At 44.4% G+C, this 23,384-nt stretch overlaps 1 long non-coding RNA gene across 1 annotated transcript in view; it reads right to left on the reverse strand.

The window, feature by feature from the left end:
* LOC147583035 (uncharacterized) overlaps window positions 1–20,011 on the reverse strand; it is a 153,099-nt gene extending 133,088 nt beyond the window's left edge. The window contains exons 1-2 of the long non-coding RNA XR_015244772.1: window positions 19,828–20,011; window positions 19,552–19,688 (exon numbers count right to left, since the gene is read on the reverse strand). This is a non-coding gene — a long non-coding RNA (uncharacterized LOC147583035). The remainder of the gene's footprint in view (window positions 1–19,551; window positions 19,689–19,827) is intronic.
* Window positions 20,012–23,384: the final 3,373 nt, after the last annotated feature.

The raw sequence follows: 23,384 nt of genomic DNA on the forward strand, positions 1-23,384 counted from the left end.
AGCCCACATTTTCCCTCCTGGTTCTCCAGGCCACGCCGCGGGGAAGGACTCCAGCTCTCCCGGGGCGGTGCCAAGAACTCTGGTGCTGGCAAACCCCGCAGGGCAAGTCAGGCCATGGCTGGATGGGCGGCTCCCCTGGGATGATGGATTCTGCTCCAAGGTGCCACCCCGCTTGCCTGACAACAGCTGGCTGACCCTGGGAGCTCCTGTGCACAAGGAAGCGAAATACACAGATGCATCTAAACGCTTTCCCCCAGGTCCTGTGCGGTCTGATGCTGCCTACGTAGGCTCTGCCTTGGCCAAAAAATACTCGTACAAGGGAAGAACCAAAACACTGTCACCTGGGGTCAACACGGCACTCAGCCTGCTCAAGGTACCGGCTTCTATACCAGCGAAAATGACACATGTCCGGTACGTGTCTCGTCCACGCTCGAACACATGTTAGTATGGACTACGTTGGCAGCACTTTCGCTTGGCCCAGTGAGAGGTTCGTAATAAACAAGGCTGATCTCTGATTTAAGGACCTGCCTTGCTCATTCATTGATTCATTCAGCTTTTGAGCCACCCATCATGTGCCAGGCCCGGAAGCTAGCAGTCCGAAGTCAACGCGGCGGGGGGAAAAGCGCTCACGCCTCCATCAGCCATAGAGAACAATCTCAAACAGGCATAGTGTGCAGGCAAATCGTGACGACTGCCGACATACGACAGAAGTCGAGCCATCTGAGTTCATGGTTATGTGAATTCAGGTGCTTTCAAGCTAGAAGGGGCCCAAGTGACCCCTGAGTCCAAAGCTGCCTGCCCAGTGACTAGCTGCATCAGAATCTTCTGGAAATCTTTGTCAACACACAGGTTCCTCACATCCGCCAGGAAGGGAGAGGACGTGGAGAAATTGGAACCCCTGTGTATTATTGGTGGGAACGTAAAATGGTACAGTGGCTGTGAAAAGCAGTATGGCAGCTCCTGAAAAAAAATGAAAAGTACCACATGACCCAGAAATTGCACTGCTGGGTACACACCTTAAAGGACTGAAAAGAGGGGGAGCAGCTGGGTGGTTCAGTCAGTTGAGTGTCCGATTTTGGACGTGCAACTCACGGTTCCTGAGTGAGTTCTCATCGGGCTCTCTGCTGTCAGCACGGAGCCTGCTTTGGATCCTCTGTCCCCCTCTCTCTGCCCCTCTCCCCCTTCTATGCCCCTCCCTCACTCGCTCTCTCTCTCTCTCTCTCAAAAAAAATAAAAATAAAACATTTAAGAATTAAAAGGGGGATCTGGGAGAGATATTTGTACACCTATGGCCACAGCAGCATCACTAAATTGTGGAAGCAACCCAAGCGACCCTGGACAGATTAACAGGCAAGGAAAACATATAAAAATATAATATTATTCAGCCTTAAAAAGGAAGAAAGGTCTGCAGTGTAGTACAACATGGATGAACCCCGAGGACGTTACGCTAAGTGAAATAAGCCAGTCGCAAAAAGACAAATACTTTGTGATTCCAGTTGTCGTGAGGTACTGAGTTGTCAAAAATCATAGGGACAGAAAGTCAAATGGTGGTTGCCAGGGACTTGGCGGGGGGGGGCGGAGGGAGAGAATGGGGAGCCGTTTCATGGGTACAGAGTGTCAGTTTAGCAGGATGAAAAAGTTCTGGGGCTTGGCTGCAAATGTGCATGTATGTAACACTGCTGAAGTGCATAGTTAACGACAGTCAAGCTGCTCAAATTTACGTCACGGGTATTTTACTACCATGTTTTTAGATACAGCTTCCGGGGCTCTGGTCCCAAAGACTCAGAGTCAGTAAGTCTGGAGTGGGACTGGGGAATCTGTATTTCTAAAGCTCCCTGGGAGTTGCTGATTTGCGGCTCGTTTGGGTACCTCCGATCCAACCACGTTCTTATTTCAGAGATGAGAAACTGCGATTCAAGGAAGTCAAGTGATTTGCCAAAGGTCACTCAGCTCCCTAGTGACGGAGCTCAGACGAGCCTAGCTGGGTGGTTTCTAAGCCTGGCCGGACATCTGAGTCACTCACTGGGCCCCAACCCAGACCCACTGAATCAGGATTTCTGTGGGGAGAGGCCTGGGCAATGAGATTTGTAAATGCTCCAGGAGCTGTTAAAACTCGGACCTGTGGCCAGAACTGAAGGTCCTGACGAAGTCTTCTGGTTCTTTTCACACTCGCACACTGGACACCAGATTCTGACTGAGGACCAGTGGCCATGTGTCCGAGGTTCGAGACAGCGGTACTGGCAGAGCTTCGAGCCGGTTCGGTTAGTTTAGCAATCATGGGGTAGCATCCTCTTGAGAAACAAAGTTTTGAAAAAATCAGAAGACCACACTGCTGCATATTTTGGGGTCTACTACATTGCCTCTGTTTCCTTACTGTAACTGAGAACACAACCTGGAGATACACATGGAAAGAAGGGCAGGATCCAACTGCTGTGTTCTATTCACTAGCCCAGGAGGCAAAAGAAAGCCACAGTTCTTATCAAGTCTCTAAGCCCCCAGCTGCCCGGGGTCGGTAAGAAGCCAAGACCTACTTCCAGAACTTTCTTCCAAAAAACATTCCACACAACCCCCGTCCTGCTAACGCAGACCAAAAGGCATGCGCCCTGCTCACCACGCGGCAGCTCAGCACATAAGTTTTCCCGCTTAAAGCCGATCCGATTCCAAGGAGTCATCGGTCTAAAGTTACCAAACCATTTCCAGATTCACCGGCACCAACAGGATTGTGATTCAACATGTGAAGCTTTAACACCACTTATGGATGATATGTGTGTTTGGGGGCGGTCTTCTCTAGAATAGGCCAATGTGGCTGTCAGAAAGACAAGAGGCAACAAGTGTTGGCAAAGATGTAGACAAAAGGCAGCCCTTGGGTACTGTGGGTGACATGTAAACTGGTACAGCCGCTATGAAGACCAGTATAAAGGTTCCTCAAAACATTCAAAATAGAACAACCGTCTGAGCCACCTATCGCACTTCCGGGTGTATATCCAAAGAAAATGAAAACAGGATCTCGAAGGGACATCTGCACCCCCATGTTCATTACAGCATTACTCACAATAACCAACAATACTCGCAATATGAAAACAGCCTAAGTGTCCATCAGTGGAAGAATGATGGGTAGGGGTGCCTGGGTGGCTCAGTCAGTTGGGCGTCTGACTTCGGCTCAGATCTTGATCTCGCCGTTCCAAAGTTCGGGCCCCACGTCGGGCTCTGTGCTGACAGCTCAGACCCTCTAGCCTGTTTTGGATTCTGTGTCTCCCTCTTGCTCTCTGGCCCTCCCCTGCTCGTGCTCTGGCTCTCTGTCTCTCAAAAATAATAAAGTAAACATTAAAAATATATATATTTAAGAAAAAGAATGATGGATAAAGATGTGATATGTACATAAATATAGTGAAATATTATTCAGCTATAAGAAAGAAGGAAACTCTTAAAAAATTTTTAAAAAAGAAAGAAGGAAATCCTGCCATTTGCTACAACTTGAAGGAATCTCGAGAACATTATGCTACGTGAAATAAGGTGGACAGAGAAAGACAAATATTGTATTGTATCACTTATATGTGGAATCTAAAAAAGCCAAACTCAGAGAAACAGAAAATAGAGTGGTGGTTACCAGGGGCTGGAGTAGGGGTGGGGGAGTAGGGAAGAAGTCGGTCAAAGGTACAAACTTTCAGTTTTAAGATTAGAAGTTTGGGGCCATAACAGCACGATGATTATAGCTAATAATGCTATATTATATATTTGAAAGTTACTAGGAGAGTACATCTTTTTTCTCAAGTTTATGTATTTATTTTGAGATAGACAGCATGAGCAGGGGAAGGGCAGAGAGAAGGAGAATCCCAAGCAGGCTCTGTGCTGCCCCAACACGGGGCTCAATCCCATGAACCGTGAGATCATGACCTGAGCTGAAATCAAGAGTCGGATGCTTAACCGACTGAGCCACCCAGGCGCCCCACTAGGAGAGTAAATCTTAAATGTCATTATGTATGATGGAGATGTTACCTAACACTCTAGAAACCTGGGGAAATAATTAATTAGCAATAGACGAGGCCAATATCACCTACACTGAACAACTGTTGAGGCAGGTACCCCCCTTCCTGAATGATCTCTGCAAGTACCTTAAGGAGTTCTTTAGCAGTTGGGATCTCCAGGCCAATGTATCTGCAGTCACCCCCTCAAATTCACTCTTTGATGCTGAGCGGACTATATATGGAACACAGCAGCTCTACCCTGCCCTCTCTTCCAAGTGTAGCTCTAGGTTGTGTTCCAGGTTGCATCAAGGACACAGGGGCAATGTAGTAGACCCCAAAATATGCAGTAGTACGGTCTTCTGATTTTTCAAAAACTTCGTTTCTCAAGAAGGGGCTTTGAACTCATGGGCCACCTACAGCTTGCGATGGTTCAGCAGCAACATTTTTGCCACCTATAGGCACTAAGGTCCTGACCAAACTCCCCCCCTCACCTGAACCATCATTAAGCCCACACTTCTAACAATGGTCTTCCTCTCAGCACAGCTGCAAATTTTGATTTCATCGGCCACTTTTCCTTATCTTTTGGGGGCTTGACAAACATCCTATGTGTCGCTTGATCTACCCTTTGTCCTTCTAGCCATCCCTAATGTCTAGTAATAACTCACCATACAAATGCAAACACAGAGTCCCCTAACAAACAGAATGACTGCTAGGAAAGGGACCCACATGAACTCCACTCCCACTACCTGCTGACGGCTGGCAGAGTTAGTGCACTTTGGCTCTGAAGCAGGGCTCTGAGGGTTGTTGGGTTGGAGATGGAGAAGCTTCTGTGCTCTGATCGGTTGCCCAACAGCCCTGTTCTCCATTCTGGTTCCTTTGCTCCTGAAACATGTTGTCGCTTCCATTACCAGGGGCCCAGCAGCCCAGGACATGCCCATTTACCCCAGGAGTGTAATGTAATGTAGGCAACGTGGTGGAGACTCCAATCCACAGAAATAAAGGCAGCAAAAGGTACGATGCTCACTGCAACTGCCGGACATGTGGGGGCTCCTCATCCCTAAGCATTGCACCTGGCCACGTGCATCCGGTGAAAGAAAGTGGGAACTTGAAATTCAAATGTCGCAGATCCAATAACCTAGTCTCTCCATTCATATGTGCAGGATGATATTCTCTCTCTCTCTCTCTCTCTCTCTCTCACACACACACACACACACACACACACACACACAGAGCCATTTTTCCCCGAAGCTACATTCATGGCTCCAAGATGGTTGGATTTAGAGTAGTTCCTGATCACCCAAACACCACAACCAAAATTAGCCTTCTCTGAGTCCCGGGCCAGACTCTCCTACCTATGGCGATCTTTCCTTCAGAGCCTCCTCTTATCATTTCCTGCCATCTGACCTCTGTTGGGCTACTCAGTATATGACATATGTTGTGACGACATTGAATTTTCTTTTTTTCTCATTGTTATTGAGATAAAATTGACACATAACATTGTAAAAGTTTAAGGTGTACGACATAATGATTTGATATATGTATATATTGCAACGTGATCACCATAATAAGTTTAGTTAACATCCATCACTTCATGAGGTTACTATTTTTTTTCCTTACTACTACTTTTTTCTTTTTCCTGGCGAGAACTTTTAAGATCTCCTATCTCAGCAACTTCCAAATATACAAGCCAATATTGTTATGATGTTTTACCTCTTCCTTTCCAATCTTCAGGTCTCTAACTACTTTCTCTTGTTTTGTTCTAGGAAAATAATGAATGAAATGGCTTTTTAGTGACAGACATGCAAGGCAAGTTCACTTGACTATAGTCATGATGTTGTAGATTATATCCCCAGGACTTATTTATCTTATAAACAGAAATTTATCCCCTTTGACCACCTTCACCCATTTCCCCGTCCCTCACCCTCTGCCTCCGGCAGCCACAAATCTTATTTCTGTTTCTATGAGTTTGGTTTTTTAAGATTCCACTTATAAGTGAGATTATACAGTATTTGTCTTTCCTTATCTGACTTATTTCGTTTAGCCTGATGCCCTCAAGGTCCATCCCTGTTGTCTCAAATGGCAGGGTTTCCTTCATTTTTATGACTAATATTCCAGTGTGTGTGTGCGTGTGTGTGTGTGTGTGTACCATATTTTCTTTATCCATTCATCCTTCAGTGGACTCTTGGGTGTTTCCATATCGTGGGTATTGTGAATAATGTTGCAAAGGGGCATAGATATCTCTTTGGGACAGTAATTTCATCTCATTAGAATAAATAACCATAAGCAGAATTACCGGATCATATGGTAGTTCTATTTTTAATTTTGTTAGGAACTTCCGTACTGTTTTCCACAGCGGCCTCACCAACTTACATTCCTACCTGAATTCTCTAACGAGGGGATTAGTGTCTGAATCTATTCCCTTCCTGGAGATTCCTGTGCTCCATATGTAAATGTGTCCAAACTCTCTCCATTAAAGTGAACTTGCCTTGCATGTCTATCACTAAAAAGCCATTCCATTCATTATTTTCCTAGAACAAGAAAAAGTAGTCAGAGACGTGAAGATTGGAAAGGAAGACGTAAAACGTCATTATTTGTGGATTCTATGATGATATGCCAGACAACCCAAGAAAATTGACGGAAAAACTCAGACAATAAGACTACTCAGTAAGGTAGCAGGCTACAGAATTAACAAAGAAAGAACAACCAGTCAGAAGATATAATGTGGAAAAAAAAAGCCCCATTTACAACAGGAACCAGAGAGAAAAAAGATAAAACAAAGTTAACCAACAACATTTAAGGCCTGTGGGAAGAAAACAAAAGAAGTTTGAACAGATAGACATATCATGTTGTGATATGTCAGCATTCTAAATGAATTCATAAACTTAACTTTATATCAATAGTAAGTGCCAACAGACTTCTTTTTCCTCTAGAGCTAGACAGGAGGATTCTAAAGTTCTCAGAGAAAAATAAAACAGGAGAACTCTGAAAAGTGAGACCAAGGAGGGATATTCACCTACATCGCTAGGTCTCAAAATTTTGAACTGTGTAGTACTAGCATTTAAATAAGCAGACAGACTAATGTAACAATAGAAAGTCCAGAAACAGTCTCAAATCCATAAAGGAATTAGGTATATAATAAATTTGGAGGGGCACCTGGGTGGCTCAGTCGGTTAATCGTCTGACTTCAGCTCGGGTCATGATCTCATGGTCCGTGAGTTTGCGCCCCGTGTCGGGCTCTGTGCTGCCAGCTCAGAGCCTGGAGCCTGCTTCGGATTCTGTGTCTCCCTCTCTCTCTGCCCCTCCCCTTCTCATGCTCTGTCTCTCTCTGTCTCAAAGATAAATAAAAACATTAAAAATTTAAAATAAAATAAAATAAAATAAATTTGGAATTGGGCGTACAATAAATTTGGGAAATCAGTGGGAAAAACATGAACTTTTTGATAAAAGGGGTTATTACAACTGGGTAGACCATCTGGAAAAAGTTAGTAAGCCATACCTTCTGCCATGCACTAGGATAATGTTCAAATGGATCAAGAATTTAAATGTAATGACCCAAGAAACCTATCAGAAAACATGGGAGAATTCTTTTACAACCTCAAAATGGATAATACCTTTCTAAAATGATTCAAAATCCAGATGTCATGAAATACAAGACTAACATTTTTTACTTCATAAAAATTAAAACTTCTGCATGAAGAAAGGCAGCCAAATGAATTATTATACACAAAGACAAATGACAAATAGAAAAATACGTGCGGGGCGCCTGGGTGGCTCAGTCGGTTAAGTGGCCGACTTCAGCCCAGGTCATGATCTCGCGGTCCGTGAGTTCGAGCCCCGCGTCGGGCTCTGGGCTGATGGCTCAGAGCCTGGAGCCTGCTTCCGATTCTGTGTCTCCCTCTCTCTCTCTGCCCCTCCCCCGTTCATGCTCTGTCTCTCTCTGTCTCAAAAATAAATAAACGTTAAAAAAAATTAAAAAAAAAAAAGAAAAAGAAAAAGAAAAATACGTGCAACTCACATCCCATACATACAAAAAGTTCTTACACGTCGGCAAGAAAAAGATCAGTGGCCTAAAGAAAAATGGTCAAACGAGAGCTCAACTGAAAAGGAAATAGAAGTGCTTTCCCTCATTCACAATAAAAGATGCAAATTAAAGCCACTGAGATTCCACTTTCCTACTTAACAAGTTGGCAAGAATCCAAATGTTTAATAAGGCGGAAACCTGTAGAGGAAATAGGTCCTCTCCCTTACGGCTGGTGGGAGTGCAAAGTGATACAATCTGTTTGGAAGCAATTCAGCAATGTCTGTGAAATCACAAAGGCATGTTCCCATTGGCCAAAAGATTTCATGTCCAGGGATTTATCCCAGAGCCATTTTTTTTACATGTGCAAAATGACCAATGCCCAGCGTTACTAATTGAAATGTTGTATGCGGTAGCAAAAACACTAGAATCAAATTGGACATATATCAATAAGAAATTGCGGTACTGTGCTCGCTTCGGCAGCACATATACTAAAATTGGAAAGAAATTGCGGTACAGCCACACAGTGGAATACTACGCAGCTCTAAAAAGGGACATGAACACTCATAAAGAACTGAGATAGAAAGGTCTCCAATATCAGGTGTTAAGAGGAAACAATAAGGTACAGAATATACAGAACACTGCTCATTGTTTCTCGCTTTCTTTTTCCTTAATTTTTTTTTAATTTCTTTTTCTTGGGACACCTGGGTGGCTCAGTTGTTTAAGCATCTGACTTCAGCTCAGGTCATGATCTCACAGTTTGTGGGTTGGAGACCGAGTCTGGCTCTGTGCTGATAGCTCAGAGCCTAGAGACTGCTTTAGATTCTGTGTCTCCCTCTCTCCCTTCCCCTCCCTAGCTTGTGCTTGCCTTTCTCTCTCTCTCTCTCTCTCTCTCCTTCAAAAATAAATAAACATTTTAAAAAAATTTTCTTTCTTTTAGACAGAGAGCACAAGCTGGGGAGAGAAACAGAGGTGTGTGTGTGTGTGGGAGAGAGAGAGAGAGAGAGAGAGAGAGAGAGAATCCCAAGCAGTCTCTACACTCAGTGCATAGCCCAACACGGGGGTTGATCCCATGACCCTGGTATCATGAATGAGCCACGCAGACATCCCTGTCACTTGTCTTTCAAAAGTTGGGAGAGGAAAGACTATATTCACATTTGTTTATACCTTTCACAGTGCCTCTAAAAGGACACTCTATGGAACTAATTCTTATCGGATACCTACTAGAGGAAAAGAAACTGGGAGGACTGGGGACAGATTTGGGACAGAGCCAATGGCTCTATTTGTAGTTGTTATTTTTAAACCATGGAAATGTATTACCTATTTTTTAAAAGAAAATGGAAAATTTTTTAAAGAACATGCTGAACAAGGGGGTTAAACGATACTTCCTTTGCACAGGTGGTTCAAGGCCCTCGTACAAAACACCCTGTCATAAACATAAGCTGGCTACTGTCTGCTTATTGCACAGAGGCCACCGTGCTGGGATTCCACCCCACAATCCGTGAGGCTCAGTCCCCAGGATGGGGACAGTGAGCTGTCAGCTCATAGCCCCCGCTTTGGAGCCCCACCCCAACCATTCCCGGGATGGTAAAAAGATGCAAACCAGACAGCCTGGCCCAAGACGATCTTTCTTTGGGAAACTAAAGCTTATTTCCCAAACCATGTAGTAAAAATTTAATGAGTTTATGCAAAGTCAATACTCATTATGAAAATACAACTAAATGATCTGCAATTACATCTTAAGATAAACATTCCTTTTGGAGCAAGAGCACAAAAGAACAAAAACCCTACATGCCTCTGACATCTCCCACTGGTTCTCCATAATGTGTACTTTTAAAGATGGCGGTGGTCCACAGTTCTCTCAGAAGCAATATTTTATCCTGACGAGTGCTCTGTCACTTGCTGGCTTACTATTGGATACATTTTGCTAGTTCTTGTCTTAGATAACACAGGCACAGGCAAATTTATGAATTACTTGATTTCCTTGAGAAATGTGGCTCTGGGAGCCATTGGAGCATCTTGAACTGCGCTGTCACTCTCTTGAGTTAAAATGGAGAAATGGAGAAGTTGCCCACTATTGACCTACCTCCTCCCTAGAGCATGTCTGGAAAGGAGAGTTTTGCTCCTCTTCTGGGTGGCTAAGCTCCTACTGAAATTTTTTCCTATGGCCTCAGCCAGATGTCCCAAGGCAGCAGGGACAAAGGACAGAAGGAAAGGGCCACGAAGAAAGCAGTGATTCTCTGTGTGCCTGGAGTCACTGTCCACCCCATTTCAATGCATTTTTTGGGGTTCCTTGCCTGCTTAAGCCCTATTCATTGTTCAAGACACAAGGCACTACCTCCTTCAAGAAGCCTTCTCTGACTCTCCTACTGCACTGTATGTCCACCATTATTTCTTTATTGGTGTCCTGTGTCAATCTCTTATCAAAGCACTAATCATACACCATAATCAAGCACCATAATTGCCTTGCTATATGTCTACTTTCTCCTAAACTGTAAGCTCTCTGAAGCCAGGAGTTGTGCCTTATCGGTCTGAATCATCAAGGACTCAAAAGTATCACCTGGCATGCACTAAGTGCTCCGCAAAGATTTGATACATGAATAATGAGGTCGGAGAGAGGAAAGCTGACCTACCAATGGTTAGGAGACAGCAGAACTCAAGCCTTTCCTTCTATTATTAGTTAGCAAACCCCGGAGGATTATTTAGGAAGCCCAGGGAATGCCCAGGGACATAAGAGGTCCATGAAATTTCATCTCTGGTAGCAAATCTCTAAGTGGGTCATTTTAGCTTCCGCGGACAGCCAGGCAGGCCCACGAAGAGAACAAGTGCACCAGCATGCTTCTCCATGAAGTACCTGCGTCAAAGAAACAGGACAGGGGGCTGAAGTGCTCAGAAGGGGAGGGAGTAAGGTACGCCTGATGGGAAGGCCCCAGTGAAAAGCTGAAAGGAAGGAGGAAGGAAGGAAGGAAGGAAGGAAGGAAGGAAGGAAGGAAGGAAGGAAGGAAGTTAGTTCAAGGCCTGGACTGCTGGAGAAAAGGACGCAGGCAAACAGCAGGGTGTTGAACAGGTAAAGCAGAGCCGTCCAAACAAACAAATGGACGAAAACAGGTGGAGGTGGTAATAGGGAGCTGTTGTGAGTTCTCGAAAAAGGATAGGACACAGGCACTACCCGTCCGACAAAGACATGCAGGGTGGTCAGCGCAGGACCTGAGCGGGGGCCGCCCCACTCGTGGAGGGGTCTCCCTGCAGCGCTGTTACAGTGATGAGAGCCACGTGGACAGAAAAAGCAAGGAGTCCGTTTGTAAGGGAGGAAAAAAACACCGTCTTGAGGACAGACTGAGTATCAGGTGTCAAGTGCGGGGAGGAGTTCCCACAGAAGATGCTCAGGTTTCTACAGCCTCGACGGGAAGGACTAGCCGTCCCCCTGGTAGGAAAGAAGCCGGGATTCAGGACGGGAGGACGGTCACCGAGGTCGGCGGTGAGATTAGTGAGCTCGTGGGAGGAGCACATCAAGGTGATGGCAGAATCATCTGTACTGGATCCCCCCCCATGTGGTTCTGTACTCAGAAGAAGGAAACTTGCCTGACTTCAGGGTCTAGGCAGGACGCTCTGCAACACAGGCACCTGTTCTCTTATTTTAACTCAATGACAGCTTTTTTCTTTAATGTTTATTTATTTAATAAATATTTAATATTTAATAAATAAACACCTGGCCCCGTGTCCGGCTCGAACCCGCCAACCGTGGGATCGTGACCTGAGCCAGAGCCGGATGCTTAACCGACTGAGCCACCCAGGTGCCCCTTCAATGACAGCTTCTAGGCTGTGTGACATTTAAGTCCGTCGCCCATAAGCTCAGAAGAGATTTAAAGGTTTCCTGTGATTTAGGGCTCCTTCTTGTTGAACTCGAAGCCTCACTGGGTGTTTTGGGCTTCGAATTTACCAGCTCTGAACGAGATGCACTCAAAACAGTGCCGGGCGTCAATTTGCAGGTGGGGCCACGTCTACCTTTTGACTCTCACGTAATTATGTGTTTGTAGGTCTCATTGCACAGCACTGAGAGGAACTTGGCCTCTGACTGAGTTCGGTTTTGAATCGAATGTTCAAACTTCATAGAAATCACCTATTTTCTTGCTGAACGTTTCATTGAAGGTAAATGTTTTCAAGCTGCCCTACTTGAAAGGAAAAAGCAGCTCAGGATAGAAATATTTTTCCTCCAGAAATATCCTCCCTGTCCCAAACCAAGTCAACATGGGGAGGGGGGAGTCCCTGGAAAGCACAGGGCCTGGGAGGGGAAGGGGTAAGACGGAGGTTATTTTTAGGCCATGATATCACCTCCCCGTGGCCACTGGCATCAGTTGGGCAAAGGAAGGCTGGCCCACTGGCTTGTGTTTCTCAGCCCACATTCTGGGAGCTGCTGGCTGATGAATGGTTATTTTCTGCAAAGAAAAATGCGCTGTCCAGATGAATGGAGGGTCTGTCTGGGGACTTGCTGGAAAAGGTCTTGGTGTATTTCAAAAGGAATCCTGGCTGAGAGACGGCAGAGCTCCATTTCCAGGCCTGCCCCAGATGCCTCCCCACCCTTCCCTCCCTCCCTGCCCTCCTCCCCTTTAATATCCCACCAGACAGTTGCCTTGGCAGGGAGGGCAGGGGGCAGATGCGTGAGCCCCTCAACAGGAGGCAGGAGCGGCCACAGCCCACAGGCCATAGGATCCCTGCCCGGATGAACACGACGTTGCCAGAAACTGGGTCTTGAGGTGCCTACACACAGGCAGGACCCGGTTTCCTGATTGTTACTCCAAGTGCATCCAAATGTCACGTGGTTCGCCTCCTAGCTCATGTCCTACGAATAACTTCGACATAAAAAACAGCATCCCTCAGTAGAGCGTGCACGCAAGATCCAAGAACCCTAGAACTAGGGTGACTGGCTTGAATAAGACGAAATTCATGTCAACACATCTTACGGGGGATTTAGGAGTCCATCTGTCTCGCTGCCCAAAATAGGGCGTGGCTTCTCCCCAGAGCCCAGCTGGGAGCTGAGGATGAAAATGGAGGCTGTTGATCGGCCCCCTCTGCTGGCGTGGGAGGGTTCAGACAGCCAGGGTGGTCTCCAAGGTGTTATTCCAGAGAACTGCTCAGGTGGGTGGAGCAGGGCAGGTGGGCAGGCCTGGGGATGGCTACAGTCCCTCATCTCTCAGAGAAGCAGGTAAGGGTCCTCCAATCAAAATGCCAGGCAGACAGTAGCCTAGCCTATAAAAAGTGCCTGGCTCAAGGCTGTCCTTAAACACATCTCTGCAGAGGGCCACCTGGCTGGCTCAGTCTGTAGAGCATGCAACTCTTCATCTCAGGGTTGTGAGTTCAAGCCCCACATTGGGCACATTCTACTCAAGGGGCGCCTGGATGGTTCAGTCGGTGAAGCGTCCGACTTTGGTTCAGGTCACGATCTCACAGCTCGTGAGTTCAAGCCCCGCGTCGGGCTCTGTGCTGACAGCTCGGAGCCTGGAGCCTGCTTCGCAATCTGTGTCTCCCTCTCTCTCTCTGCGCCTCCCCCACTCGTGTTCTGTCTCTAAGCAAAATAAAATATAATAATAATAATAATAATAATAATAATAATACATATATAGGGGTGTGTGGGTGGCTCATTCAACTCTTATTTTCAGCTCAGGTCATGATCTCATGGTTCCTGAGATCAAGCCCTTCACCGGGCTCTACACTGATAGTGCAAAGCCTGCTTGGGATTCTCTCTCTCCCTCTCTGCCTTTTCCCCACTCACTCACACACTCTCTCGCTCTCAAAATAATACATACATACATATATATGTGTCAGCATATATATGTACCCTGAATGGAACCTTGTTTGGTTTTTCCATGTTTTCAAACTTGAGATAAATGGAGTCACTGGGTCCGTGTTCATTTGTGAAAGGCTTCTTCGAACACCGCTGCTGAGATTTCTTTCCCCCCTAGGTGAACGCGTGACCCGTCATTCATTCATTTTTCACTTACATAGTACAATTTATATATCCATTTTCTTCTAGGTGGATATTTGTCTTGTTTTCAGTTTTTTGTTATTAGCAACAGTTCTGCTATGAAATTTGTTGTACATCCCTCTTGATGCTTATTATGGAAGAATTTCCCCAGGGGGTACATTACGGAATTTGTGGGCCACTGAGGTACTGTGCGTCTTCAGCTTTTCTAGATAAGGCCAATTTTCTCCCAGAGTACTAATTTGCACTCCCACTGGGAGTGATTGGCTCCACATCCGTGATATTGTCTGAATTATTAATTGTTGCTGGTCCAGTGGCATAAAAGAGTATCTCCTCCTTGTTTTAATTTTGTAGCCCATGATGAATAATGAGGCTGAACATTTTTCATATGCTCTTATTTGTGTATGCTTTTTTCTTTTTTAATTTTTTTAATGTTTTCATTGTTTTATTATTTATGAAATTTGTTGTCAAATTGGTTTCCATACAACACCCAGTGCTCATCCCCACAGGTGCCCTCCTCAATGCCCATCATCCACTTTCCCCTCCCCCCCCCCCCACCCATCAATCCTCAGTTTGTTCTCAGTATTGAAGAGTCTCTTATGGTGTACCTCCTTCCCTCTCTGAAACGCTTTTCTATATGTTTACTGTTCTCATGTCTTCTCTGTTTGCATATTGTGTGGTCTACATGTTTCTTGATGATTTGTAGATGTTCCTTAATACATTCTGGTAACAATCTATTTTTGTTTACATGTGTTGAAGATGTCTTCCTACTTGGAGCTTTTATTCTCCCTCTTTTTTATAGTCTTATAATAGTTCTTAATTAAGGTAGTGGGATAATCAGTCTTTTCTTTGATGGCTTGCACTTTTGTGTAATGTTTCAGAAATCCTTCCCCACCCTGAGGTCCTAAAGATGTTGCGTGTGTGTGTGTGTGTGTGTGTGTGTGTGTGTGTGTGTTTCTTTTCTCTAACAGGCTTAAAGTTTTACCCTTTACTTTTGAGGTCTTGATCCACGATTGGCTTTTGAGGTCTTGATCCACGATTGGCTTTTGTACATGGAATGACATAGGGCATTTATTTTTGTATGGATGATTATCGAATGGCCTAGCACTTGCCCCACTTTGCTGCAATGCCACTTCTGCCATTTATCAAGTTTCCAAATACGCGCAGGTCCATCTCTGGACTCTCTGTTTTGCTTGTCACCATTTTGTCATTCTCTGCACAAATATCTCACCGTTGTAGTTACTACTGCTTTATAATGAGGCTTGATAGCCAGTCGGGCAAATTCCTCCATTCTGTCCTTTTTTCTTCTAGACTGTGTCGGCTATTCTTGGACTTTGGCTCTTCCATATAAATAGTAGAAGCAGCTTGCCAACTTAAATGAAAACCATGTTGGTATTTTTATTGGAAATACTTTAAATCTCAAGCTCAAATTTGGAAAAAATGGACATAATTTCCTTATATTTTTATTGCTATTGTAAATGACAGCTTTATCTAATTAAATTTTCCAAATGTTACTAGAATATAAAAATACAATTGACTTGTTTATATTGAGTTTATCGTTGGCAACCTTGCTAAGCTCTCTTATAAATTCTAACAAATTGCCTATAACTCTGCAAACAATTATGTCATCTATGAATGACAGTTTCATTTCTTCCTTGCTAATCCTTGAAACTTACAATTTTTTTTTTTTGCCTTATTGTACTAGCTAAAGACTGGTGAAAGCAGGAATCCTTGTCTTATTCCTAATTTCTTTTTTTTATTTTAATGTTTTTAAATTTACATCCAAATTAGTTAGCATACAGTGCAACAATGATTTCAGGAGTAGATTGTTCCTAATTTCTAAAGGACCTGTTTTTTCCATTTCATCCTAAAGTGTAGCATTGCTGTAAGTTAATTTTTATAAATTTTATAGGTAGATGTCCTTTAACAGGTTCAGAAAGTTCTCTTCTATTCCTGGTTTGCTAAGACTCTGCCATCAGTTGATGTTGGATTTTATCAAACAATTTTTCTGCTTTTATTGAGAGCATGCCACATGAATTTTCTCATTTGTTTCATGAATGGGATAACTATATTAGTCGATTTCAAATGTTGAACCAGCCTTGCATTTCTGGAATATGCTCCATTCCAATTTAGTCATGATCTGTTGTCTTTTTATATCTTGTTCATTCAGTTTGCTACAATCCTGTTTAGGATATTCGTCTCTATGTTCATGAGTAAAATCAGCGTATAATCTTCCTTTCTCATATTGCCTTCATCTGATTTTGGTATGAGAATTTTTTTATGAGCTTCATAAACCAAGCTGGGGAGTGTTCCCCCTTTTTCTATTCTCTGTAAGAGTTTGTGCAATATCTTCATAATCCATTTCTTGAAGTCTGTGAAACATACTTATGAGACTCCCTAGGCCTAGCATTTTTCCAATGGGAAGATTCTCTTTTATTATTTTTTTTTTTTTGAGAGAGAGAGAGAGAGAGAGCATGAGGGGGAGAGGGGCAGAGGGAGACAGGGAGGGAGAGCATCTAAAGCAGGCTCCACGCCTAGCCTGGAGCCTGATGTGGGGCTCAATCTTAGGACCGTGACATCTTGACCTGAGACGAAATCAGGAGTCGGATGCTTAACCAGCTGAGCTACCCAGGCGCCCTGCAATGGGCAGATTCTTTAGTACTAATTCAATTTATTTGATTCAATGATTATGGAACTATTCCATTTTTCTTTTACTTTTCAGTCTGTTTTGATAAGTTACATTTTCCCATTCATTTGCCCATTACACCTAATTTCCTATTTTCAGTACACTATCCCACCCTCCCCAAAGCTAACCATGATCCTGACTTTTGTAGTTATCCTATCCTTTTTCAGTAGTTTTTACCCTTAGTTTTCACCCCTAAACACAACAGTTTTCCTTTGCAACTTTTTGGTTTCTTTTCTGTTTGCTTATAAGTGAGCTCATACAGAATATATTGAGTCTGGTTTCTTTCACTCAACATTATGCTCATGAAATGGATCCACATCATTGTTTATAGCTAGAGTGTGTTTGTCTTCACTGCTATAGTTCTCCATTGTATGAGGGCATCACAAATTAGTTATCATTCTCCTCTTAAGGAACACTTGAGCTGTTGCCAGTTTGGAGCCATTATGAATCTTGTTGCTGTGAACAAGCTACATCTCTTAGTGCATATGTGCCTGTATTCATGTTAGTTACATACCTATCGGTAGAAGTGCTAGCTCAAAGGGTATGAGAATCTTCAACATTGGTAATAATGACATTTGTTCTCCAAAAGAATCATACCAGGGGCACCTGGGTGGCTCAGTCAGTTCGGCATCTGACTTCAGCTCGGGTCATGATCTCATGGTTCATGAATTTGAGCCCTGTGTCAGGCTCTGTGCTAATGGCTCAGAGCCTGGAGCCTGCTTCGGATACTGTGTCTCCCTCTCTCTCTCGGTCCCTCCCCTGCTCATGCTCTCTCTCTCTCTCTCTCTCTCAAAAATAAACATTAAAAAAATTTTTTTTCAAGAGTCATACAAAATCACACTCCCACCAGCAGTGAGGTTACTATATTCCGCAATCTTATCAACACTTGAAACCACCTTTGTTTTCTTAGCCATCCTGATAATACACTAATAATTTCGACTTGCATTTTCCTGATGATAATGCTTCATATGTTTTTTGGGCAGAAGATAATATTAGTCACTGTTTAAAAAAGAATTGTAAACAGGAAGACAGATTTAGAGAAATTATCCAGAATACAGCACAGAGGGGAAGAAAGATGATTAAATAGAAGTTATATGAAATGGAAGATAGAGTAAGGATATTTAATGTATTATTTCTTGGAATTTGGGAATAAGATAATACAAATAATGGAAGAAAGTAATATTTGAGGAGATACTAACTGAATGTTTCCAAGAGCTGATGAAAAACACAGATCCTCAGAGTCAGGAAGCCCAGTGAATTCCAAGAAGTACAAATAAGAAAGAATCTGCATTAAGATTCTTACCAAGACAAAATACTAAAGAGAAAAAGAAGGCCTTAAAAAACAGCCAGAGAGAAGAGAAAAATTACCCATGACAGAATAAATATTAGATTGACTTCTGAATTCTCAACAGCGACAAATGAAACCAGAAGACAGGTGAATACTATTTTCAAAGGCCTAAGAGAGAGTCACCTTAGAGTGTCACCTTCAAATAGATAGCCAATGATAGTTTCTTTCAGGAGCAAGGATGAAATAAATATATTTCAGACTAACAAAGACTGAAAAAGATTTACTGACATTGGACTTTCACTAAAGCAAAAGACCAGATCATTGGTAAAATATTGTGGCAGCCATTAGGGAATGGGAGAGTCACAGGAACCAGAAAGGAAAATATAATAGATACCATTGATGTGTTGATCCAATCCTCCCCCTTTTTCTGGGAATTATGAAAATACAATTTTCAAAAAGTTAACATGGTTCTCATACAAATACAAAATAATCATATGCCAAGATTGAGAAACCTATTTATGAGGAGATCAGCAAGATGGGGGGGGGGGGGCTGGTTCAAAGGAGGGGCATAGGGTGAAGGATTTTATCATCGTTAAAGAAAGGAAATGTTGGAATAAGATTGTTAGGTTAGGTACGAAACTAGTTAATGTGTTTGAGCAATAAAACCATAAGCTTTGGTTATATTTTCTACCAGACAGAAATAATTTGAATACCTACTGGACAAAAATCTATAAATTATCATGTAAACTTCACAGAGTCTGGACCTTTAATCACTAGCAGAAAGTGAATCAAAGGTACATCCCCTAGATAATCAAAGAACTCTTAGGGGTTAAACAATGCTCCACTATGACGTTAAAAGGACATGCTGTCCTCCTTTTGCCTTATTTCCAAATTTGTGATAATTCTTCTTAACAGAACAAATTTCTACCTAATGAAATGAAACACAGCAGTAATGTTGGTATTACATGACTCTGTCCCTGGCCACAGACTAGGTCACAACTGACTCAACCTAGATTACTCAGCTTCTCTACCAACTACTGGGACTCGGGACAACCTCAAGGATCTCCCTGGAACTAGGGAACAGTCCACCATTTTGTGGCAGCCATGTTTATCCGTGCTCATGCCAAACAGGTAAAAGATGGTCTACAGAGAAAAAAAACAAACATCAAAAAGAACATGGATCAAACATGGAGAAAAGAAGAAAAAGAGCCCAGGTGACCTCAAGTGAGAGAGAAGAGTGGGGATGAAATAACCAACTAGGTTCTTGATGACTTTCCCTCCACTTCCTGCTTCCTGGCCTTCATGAAGCTTAGGCTGTAACTATTGGCCTATGAGATACTCCAGTATTCCCCCAATAAATTACTCTTGTGCTTAAAGGGAGCTAAGTGAGTTTAAAAAAAATTTTTTTTAATTTTAAAAAGTAACCCACAAAGTGAAAATCCAGAGAGTCAAGACAGAGCAATGTGAGACCATCCAATCAATGCAGCTCCATAGGTCCAGGCACAAGACCCCTTGGACGCGTCATGAGACATCCGTTTTTATGTTTCCTGTTAACCCGGGTAAGGGTACTCTGCTGTGCAGTTAAGTGCCACATGGAAGAGAGTCAGGACTCACCACAAACCAAGAGCTGCATCACAACACAGGAGGCAGATCCAGGAAGATGGTCACACCTCTTCGCATTCCGGCGTCTTACCATTCATTCAGATAGCTCACAGCTGGTGTCCCTCAGCCTGTGGTATATCTTCTATTGCCTATATTGGTATTAAAACAAACAGAAAAAAGAAAACATAAGAAAATCTCCACAGTTCTTTAGTTTGATTTATCAGGTCGATTTGAGGGTGCAATTATAAAATTAAAATACCTATATGTCGAATGGGTAGTTTCACTTACATTGAATTTTGTTTGTTTGTTTTTAACGTTTCAGATTCCGGGGGCACCTGGATGGCTCAGTAGGTTAAGCATCCAAGTTCGTCTCAGGTCATGATCTCACGGTCTGTGAGTTCGAGCTCCGCATCCTGCTTGGATCCTCTGCCTCCCTCGCTCTCTGCCCCTTCCCCACTCACGCTCACTCTCTCTCAAAAATAACTAAACATTTAAAAAAATTAAAATGTTTAAGAATCCAAGCCAGTACGAGACACCAGGACATCTCTAGGAAGACCCTAGGAGGAAGGAGAGCCACCCCTAGGGGGCGGGGGGCAGGAAGGGCAGGGGGCCTGAACGGGAAGGAGGCTGGTTAGGGAGAGGGCCCCTGGAGAGGGACAAGGTGGGGCCGAGATTACATAAATTGAATCTGACAGCCTATGGCAAACAAGGGAAAGTCAGATATTACCACCTGTTTGCCCCGTATAAACCTTTTTAAAACTACCCTGGTGCGAGTGACGGCAAATAAGAACCGGGAAAGGGGGCTTTTATGAGAAAGCTTCGCAGAATGTGTGAAATAACAAAAGATCTCGTTTTCCATCTCAGCTCTTTTGTGCAGTCCCATCAAACGGAGACTCAGCAGGCCTGAGGGCCACCGCTGCTTCTAATTAAGGCCCCAAGGTAAGGCCGCGCTTTAGGGGGGATCCTCCCAGCAAAACAGAAATTCCACCTCTGCCTCCAGCAGCAGCAGGCTGATCTGGGCTCCGGGTGCTGTGTTTGTTCTCAGCTTGCACTGAAAGTGGCAGTCCGCACCTGCCTTCCAGACGCCCTCCGAGCAAGTTGATTCTAACGCTGACTCTCTTGTTCAAACAACCCCAAGCACAGAAAACAGATGTGAAATAAAAGATTGAGAAGCAAAGCCTTTCCCCCTCTATGCGTGCGCGTGTGGGTAGAGGAGGGGTTTTGTACCTAAAAGAGTTAGTACAGCCCCGCCCCGCCCCCAACCCTTGCAAAAAGGCTACGCGATGCATCTCACAGGTGTCACCTCTGAAAGTTTGGGTGCTGGTAAGGGGCCTTATTCCAGCCATGTGTCTCCACAGGAGAGGCGAGTCTCAAACTTTAGTGATCCTTAGAAGCATCTGTAGGGCTTGTTAAAATGCAGATTACCAGCCTTCCTGAGTTTCTGATTCGGATCCAGTAAGTCTGGGGTGGAGCCCGAGAATTAGCATTTCTAACAATTTATCAGCAGGCTTTGAGCATCACTGTTCTAGGACAGGAAAAACAAAGAGAAAAGGTGAAGAATTATCAGCTCGGTAACCTCTGACCCCAGTCTGAGGGTATTTTGACACAGGAGAGAGAGCTGCATAGGATCTGAGCACGTATGTGGGAGGACATGCTGAAAGCAAGCAGAAGAGTGTTTGTTTGCTTTATGTTTATTGATTTATTTTGAGAGAGAGAGAGAGAGAGAGAGAGCAAGCAAGGGAGGGGCAAAGAGAGAGGGAGAGAATCCCAAGCAGGCTTCGCGCAGAGCCCGATGCAGGGCTTGAATTCACAAACCATGAGATCATGACCTGAACCAAAACCAAGAGTCAAAATGCTTAACTGAGCCACTCAGGCGCCCCAGAAGAGTTTTTAAAATGATTACCAAGGGTGGGATGGTTTGTTAGGAGGAGGGTGCACTTAGCCAGAGAGTAAGATTCATATTTGGGGCAGGAGTGGGTCCGGGTCTCCTTAACCCCTGCCCCAGCGTCCTGTATCTCTACTGAAGCCCCTGGGGAGGGGGGCCTTGCTGTTCATTTCTTCCTTCTCTTAGAAGCCCTGGGTGCCCGGCCCCCCCAGTGGTTGCTCCACTCTGGCTCCCCGCTGCCCCAAATCTCCCCTTGTTGGAAAACCCAGCTACCGGACAAAGGAGCTTCCTCAGCTTGGTTTCTAGCAAGGAGGGCTGAGAGCGCAGTCTGGGTTTTATTGCTTCGGGACGGAGCTGTAGGGCGCTGTCTGCCTCTAACCGCATCCTGGGCAGAGCATCCCTCCCAACTCGTCCATCCAGCCACCCAGCCACCCAGCGTCCTGCCAGAGCGGGTCATTCTGTCAATTGGAGTGAGGGGGCTGGGAATCCGTCATATAGAGCATATTAGATGAATTAAATGAGAAAGCCACGAGACTGAAGTTGCTCTAATGCCAAAGCGGCCTACGCAAGCAAACCAAAATCTTGTAATGGCGCAAGATTAAGAAATCAAAACAGGGGCGCCTGGGCGGCTCGGTCGGTTGAGCGTCCGACTTCGGCTCAGGTCATGATCTCGCGGTCCATGAGTTCGAGCCCCGCGTCGGGCTCTGTGCCGACAGCTCAGAGCCTGGAGCCTGTTTCAGATTCTGTGTCTCCCTCTCTCTCTGACCTTCCCCTGTTCATGCTGTCTCTCTTTGCCTCAAAAATAAATAAACATTAAAAAAAAAAAAAGAAATCAAAACAGTAAGGACAACCAATCACAAAGAGCCAACTAGGCTCTAAGCTACAGCTCTTTAAATAATTTCCTTTTTTTTTTTTCCTTCCTTCCTCACTGTCTCCTTCTCCTGGCTTCTGTGGGCAGAACCCTCCTAACCACTTCTGACTTGGCATTGCCCGATTCAGATCGATTTCGGCTCAAACTCTTAAAGTTTTTGAGATGCCTCAGTTTATCTTCTAACAAGGGAAACAAGAATATGGCATTCACGTTTCTGTGTGGCGTTTCCTTCCTCACTGATCCCACCATCCCACTGGTTTTCTGTGAGACAGGGCAGGTAACACGAATGAAATAGCCACAGCTCCTGGTCTTGACCGTACGCGGCATGAATCATGGCACAACTGATCGTGTAATTTTCAGGGCCCAGCATAACGTGAAACTGACAGGCCCCTCGTTCAAAAACTATGAAATGAAGAATTTCAAGATGGCAATAGCAGAGCGTGAAACCAAGCACGGAGTCCCTCTATGTGTGGGGCTCTGGGCAACCACACCAGTTGCACACCCAAGGGCCAGACCTGGCCAAGGGTTCATCAATAGGAGCCTTAGCATTGAGGTAGAAATCTCCAGCTCTCTCTAAACTGGGCCGTTGCCCCCGTTTCCTGTCAAACAAACAGGAAATGTAGTCCCTGACCTCAGAGACTATCCAGGGCCCTGGGGAGGCAGACAGACACCGACCACTGAAGAACAGATTCTTGCAACAACGTCACATGGGTGAAATGATAGGGCTGACCATTTATATATCTAACTCTGCCTGCCGACACTTTTCCAGCAAGGTTATCTAGGAAAGGTAAATACAGGAGACCCTTCAACGTGCAAGGGCAGGGAAGGTAAAGCTAAAGTAAGGAGGCTCAAACACCTTCTGTACGATCATCACATTTTGTGATCAATTTCTTTTTTTTTTTTTTTTTTTTTTTTTTTTGAGAGAGAGAAAGAGCGCGCAAGTGGGCGAGGGGCAAGGAGAGAGAGGGAGACAGAGAATCCAAAGCAGGCTCCAGGCTGTCAGCACAGAGCCCGATGTGGGGCTGAAACTCACAAACCGTGAGACCATGACCTGAGCTGAAGTCGGAAGCTTAACCAACTGAGCCACCC

Source organism: Puma concolor, chromosome A2 (genome assembly GCF_028749965.1).
Source record: "Puma concolor isolate L17-30 chromosome A2, mPumCon1.1.hap2, whole genome shotgun sequence".
Classification (NCBI taxonomy): domain Eukaryota; kingdom Metazoa; phylum Chordata; class Mammalia; order Carnivora; family Felidae; genus Puma; species Puma concolor.